The following is a 6,000-nucleotide window of genomic DNA, read 5'->3' as shown; positions in this document are numbered from 1 at the left end:
TTCCTTGCACTAATCTCAATTTGCATGTTAAAAAGTACAAACTAAAAAAAAAAAAAAGTACAAACTATATGTATTCTAAAATAAAGTTGAAACCAATGTGACATTTTATAATAATTTATGGAAGTATACTATCCAGGTAGACATTAAAATGAAGTATTTAGAAAAATAAATGTCTACCAAAGAGTTACCTGCATGAATAAAAAGAAAACATATCACCAAAAACTATTTATTTATCTACTATATATTTTATTTTATGTACTATATATTTTTGTACTTTAAATAGAAACAATTTAAATATCTAAAAACGGAAAAGTGGTTAAATAAATTACAATACATTCATACAGTAGGATAATATGAAGCCATTAAAAATTACAAATTTGAAGATTTTTTAATGATATGGAAAAATGATCAGGGAAAAAAGTAAAATACGAGATTAAGTTTATCAAATTTTATGAAAGTTACACACATAGAGAAGAAAAAACTGGAAAGATATCAACATGTTGAGATTGTCTCTGGATGATGAGGCTGCAGGTGGTTTTCTTCATCTTTTTGCACCTTTTTTATCTTCAAATTCTCCACAAGAAGACTTATTTGCTTTCGCAATCAAAGGAAAAATTTTATTTAGAATGTGATTGGCATTCTTGTTACAGAGTCATATCTCATTAATAATAAATATCAAACTAATGAATGATATAGGCAATGATCGTCTTACTTAAAACTCTGCCCTGGGATCTGTTTTTTCATGGCAATATAAAAATTCAAGCTTCAATGTCTCCTCATTTTCCCCTCAGTTTCAGTTATATAAGATGAATAAGTTCTGGGGATCTAATGCACAGCATGGTGACAATAGTTAACAATACTGTACTATATACTTGAAAGTTGCTAAGAAAGTAGATCTTAAAAGTTCTCAACACACACAAAAAATGGTAACTATGTAAGGTGATGGATGTGTTAATTTACCTTATTGTGGTAATCATTTTGCAACATACACATATATCCAATCAGCACGTGGTACACCTTAAATTTACACAGTTATATGTCAATTATATCTCAATAAAGCTGAAAAAAAATTAAAAGAAAAAGAAAAGAAAGGGGACAGACATTCTTTGCTGTAGCCAGAAGTTCCCTAACGGAAAGGTGCTAAGTAATCCCCCTTCTCTGCTCCTTCAGTGTGGTCCACTTGCCCCTTGAAATTCATGACTGGGTTTGTACATACACACAGCCTTAAAGATGGGAGAAGATTCTCCAGGTTCTTCTCTGGGTGGGAAGAGAGAAGGCTCTGTAACCTGAGTTGCCAAGGCTATGGCTGACTCCGGAGAGGACACTAGCACCTTCAGATTGCAGAATCTGTCCGTGGACTGCTGCAGCTTTCAGCAGCTGGTCAAGTGAGATTGAAAAGACCAAAATTACTGAGGAAATTTGTGTCACTTTGATTGATACTTTTGTTAAAAGATATATTTACAAGGCCTTAGTCAGAAATCACTGAATTTATGTTTTATGCTTTGCCACTTTGATGCATATGCTCTGGTTTCTTTTGAGAGCAGGGATGCGCAGGTCCTCTGGGGCCTGCTCTCTGGCTGGCGGGAAAACAAAGAGGACAGCCCAGGTCACACACTAGTTCTCGGAAAAGATGAAACGCTTGAAAGGAAGAGAATGCGAAAGGACAATCACTCTACAGGGCAACTTTTCGTGGGAAGGTGGCCATGGTCATCAGCATGAGGTTTTTAGTCACTTTTTTTGAAGTATAATTGACGTGGAAGAAAATTCATCAATTTTAAGTGTACGTTTGATGAGTTTTGACAGACGTATACAGTTGTATAACAACCACCACAGTCAGGTTACGGAACATTTGAACCATTCCTGAAGTTTCCTCATGATGCTTTTCAGTCAGCTCCCCTCCACTGAATTTTACATTTCAGATGGATGCAATGACAATATGTCCCAAACAAACAGTTGTGATTCATGGTTGACAGGTACAAAGGTACTCATGGGGATGATATGGTATTTGAACTTGAGACTGTCCCACAAACCTGGGCCACCAGGTTACCACACATATGCGGTCTAGATGATTTCAAGTTTCGGAAACATAGAGAAAAAGGAGAGAGCAAGAGAAAGTGAAAAATTGGACAATTTACAGGAGATGGGAGCAGAAAGGAAAGTGAATAAAAAAGAGACTGGAAAGAAAAGAGAAGACCAGAATATGAGTACCTATTTTTAATTTTTTTGTTTTTACATTTTGTAAAATAATCCAAATAGTGAGGTTGGTAAGGGAGAGGCTATTGAAAATAAAGGAGAAAAAAACTAGAATAATATGGATTTAGAAGGAAGAGAAATGAAGGGGGAATCCAGAATTTCTCAGTTGTTCTCTGAGCTAGTCTATTTCCCACGCGTATCTAGCAGGGCCATGTTTTATCAACATTTGTTTTGGAGCCCTGTCCCAGTGGTTTTCATTCTTTGCTATGTGTATGTCCCTGGTAAACTTTCAAACACCAGGGTTTTAATCAGCACCCTTGAAAGGATGACTCTTCCCCCACTGTGTTCACTGCAGGATGAGTCAACCAGCAGCAGACGGGGGGAACTGTTTGAGTGTGAAACTCTGCTGCCTCACCTCACCTGGACCCTGGGCTCCTACATCCTCCAGAGGCAAAGGGCTCCTTGTTAACACACATTCTTTCTTTGGCACCTACATGACTTAGACGGTGCCTCCTACCTCTTACTCAGAGCCAACTGCAGCCTGCTCCACCTCCTCAGCTCTGCCTCTGTCTGAAAGACATCATCAGAAATGTATATCTGCTTCATTACAGCGAAAGTTAATTTTACAAACTGACCAACATTTGTTATCTTCCCTGTAAAGGGCTTACAGTGCATGAGTGTCCCTTGGCATGCAGAATGACCCCTCACTTCTTTTCATGCCATTGTCCCCAAGTTTGCCACCTCACTTTTCTCGCTTTGGCACCCTCATGAAATTTCTAGGCTGCACAAGGATTCCCGACGCAGTATTCCACCACCATATTTTCCTCACCCTGGACATTTCTCCATGCCCTGGGCTTTCCTGATTCCATTCATCAGCTTGACTCACATTCTGTTCCTGGCCCTGCTCTTATGCTAGAAAATCAGGCAGCTAATGGGTGCTAAGGTGTTCTCGGTTGGAGTAGTGGACTTTCCCACCAAGTAACATGTTTGCATTTTAACAGGGACTCCTTAGAGTGTCTGAGATTCTCTTAAAGCAGTGGTTCTCAACCAGGGTGATTTTACTCCCAGGAGATATTTAACAATGTGTGGAGACTAGGTTGTTCACAACTGGAGGATGGAGAGATGCTACTGGCATCCAGCAGGTAGAGGCCAAGGGTGCAGCTAAACTCTACAATGCACAGAACAGTCCCCACAACAAAGAAGTATCCGGCCCAGATTGTCCTTAGTGACGAGACCGAGGAACTCTACCTTAAAGGAATGACTCAACCAGTGGAGATAATAAGTTTCTGTGTCAGGCAGGCAGAAGGAAATATTTTGAGGCAGTTGAGGGTTATGGTATTCTTCAATTCACTCTTATCTAGGCCTATTGTAACTCCCAGGAATAAGGCCACAGCCTAGAACCTGCCATTGTTGGTTTTTATTATAAAAAAGTATCCTTTGAGTTTCCTAAGTGTACCTCACAGTCCCACCCTCTCACTGAATGCAGGAGTCCTCCCTGACATTAACAACAACACACATAGCTGCTTCTAAAAACATTTTTCCTCAGCAACACAGTGACACAAACCCTTTTGTAGCACCTCACACCTGGACGCAGGACCAACACCGGCCTCTTGCTTCAGCCCACCATCAGGCTATTTTTCTGAGTTGCTATTTTTCTGAGCATGTGATTCAATTCACACTAAGCCCGCGTGTGTCGCAAGGGATATTATGAGGCATTTCTATTCCACAAACAGAAAAGGCATAATATTCCACTATCCTTAATAGATTTGGCCCTAAAACTGGGAAATGATGTATTTTGCAAATACATTCGCACTAAAACTGAGGCCCGTAAGTCATTTCTCGACCCTGAGCTGAGGACGCGCATTTACACTTCAAATCTGTGGCAAAAAACCTGACAGCACCATTTGATGTTGACAGGAAAATGGACTTCAAAGACTGCACTGTGTCCCTGTTCATTCTGTGGGCACAGATTTCCGGCAGAACGTGATTATACCTCTGATTACCTATGCCTATTGTCATGGCACTGTCATCCAAAGCTTTTTTAGAATTTAATAATTGCCTTTTGTTGATCAGGATAATAGTGCAGAGGGCCTGCAGAACACGTGAAGCAACCGTGCACAATACCCGCAAGTAAGTGGCCGGGGTAATTGAAAAACAGACTAAATCCACTGGACTTTTGTAATGAAATAAACCATGAATAGAAGAATAAAATATCATCAATGGCTGGATGTGTATTGTTACTTTGAAGCTTTTCCCAGCTACCACCATCATCAGATCAGAGTGGAAGCTAACACCTACTACTTTAAATAATTATTGGATTATTTTTTCTCATTATTTATCACTCAGACTGTTCTGAACACCACCCCACTTGATGTTATAATTAGTTCTCTGATAAACCTTTTGCAAAATAAATGGTTCTGCTTTTGTAGTAATAGAGGCACGAAAATGGGGTACGTGAGGCAGGGGAAACAATGTGGTCTCCATTTCATGTGCCAGGAAATGAAGCTGGGTTTGAACATTGACCATGGATTCAGTGAATCACATTTGTCAAATTTGCTTGGAAATTATGAAATTAATAATATATACGTGAATAGAGCATTATCACAAAGATGTTTACTTCCATTTCAGATTTGGATTCCAACTAAGGATTCAGTTATGAATATCACAAATACTAACTGAGATGGGCACACACAAGCAAATAAACCTACCTCTTTGTGGTCATAATGAGTCAATTTACTCTTGAGAGAGCTATTTCTTTTTTTTTTTTTTTTTTTTGGTAAGGAAGATCAGCCCTGAGCTAACATCCAATGCCAATCCTCCTCTTTTTGCTGAGGACGACTGGCCCTGGGCTAACATCTGTGCCCATCTTCCTCTACTTTATATGAGACGCCGTCCCAGCATGGCTTGACAAGCGGTGTGTCCGTGTGCGCCCAGGATCCGGAATCCGAACCTTGAACCCGCTGAAGCAGAGCGCACGCACTTAACTGCTGGGCCACCAGGCCAGCCCTGAGAGAGCTATATCTGAAGGAGAGATGAGGAAGAAAACCAAGTCACCAGTCACCAATGTTAACTGGATAAAATATTAACACTGGGAGAGGGTTTAGAAACTATATTTTACAATTTTTTGCAGTTTTCTTAAGGTCACACAGCTATGGGAAGAAATTAGTTCTCAAATACTTTAGAGGATAAGTTGAACTTTTAGCAAATCAGTGTTAAAGAACTTTGAACACATCAGTGAGAAAGATCACAAAGACATACAAGACAAACTCAAATTTATCAGTTATTTGTTCCCCAAGTTGAGTTTTTTACTGCTTCAAGGTCTTTTCAGATCTTGAAACTCCATTCATCCTACCTGCCTCCGTTTTGATCACGTCATTTTCCCATTCAAAAATCTTAGGGGCCGGCCGGTGGCGCAAGCTGTTAAGTGCGCGCGCTCTGCTGCGGTGGCCTGGGGTTTGCCAGTTGGGATCCCTGTGGGCACCGACGCATGGCTTGGCAAGCCATGCTGTGGCGGCGTCCCATATAAAGTGGAGGAAGATGGGCATGGATGTTAGCCCAGGGTCAATCTTCCTCAGCAAAAAAGAGGAAGATTGGCATCGGATGTTAGCTCAGGGCTGATTTTCCTCACAAAAAAATAAAAAACAAAAAACTCAACGGCTCTGCAGCCATTTGAATTAAGTTCTTAATTTGGCTCTCAAAGGCTCTTTCCATCTGGCCCCAACATGTCCCTGCTCGCTTAGCATCAGCTGCTCCACCTGGTGAAATCCTCTGCAGGACCCAGGATACACCACACATATTTCGATCTGA

General features: G+C 40.4%; 1 long non-coding RNA gene across 1 annotated transcript in view; it reads right to left on the bottom strand.

Moving 5' to 3' along the window:
• Positions 1 to 5,156: 5,156 nt before the first annotated feature.
• LOC147914512 (uncharacterized) overlaps positions 5,157 to 6,000 on the bottom strand; it is a 124,001-nt gene continuing 123,157 nt past the window's right edge. The window contains exon 3 of the long non-coding RNA XR_015555177.1: positions 5,157 to 5,214. This is a non-coding gene — a long non-coding RNA (uncharacterized LOC147914512). The remainder of the gene's footprint in view (positions 5,215 to 6,000) is intronic.

Source organism: Ceratotherium simum, chromosome 19 (genome assembly GCF_057802395.1).
Source record: "Ceratotherium simum simum isolate JZ-2026a chromosome 19, ASM5780239v1, whole genome shotgun sequence".
NCBI classification, from domain to species: domain Eukaryota; kingdom Metazoa; phylum Chordata; class Mammalia; order Perissodactyla; family Rhinocerotidae; genus Ceratotherium; species Ceratotherium simum.
This window is presented reverse-complemented; position numbering and strand designations above follow the sequence as displayed.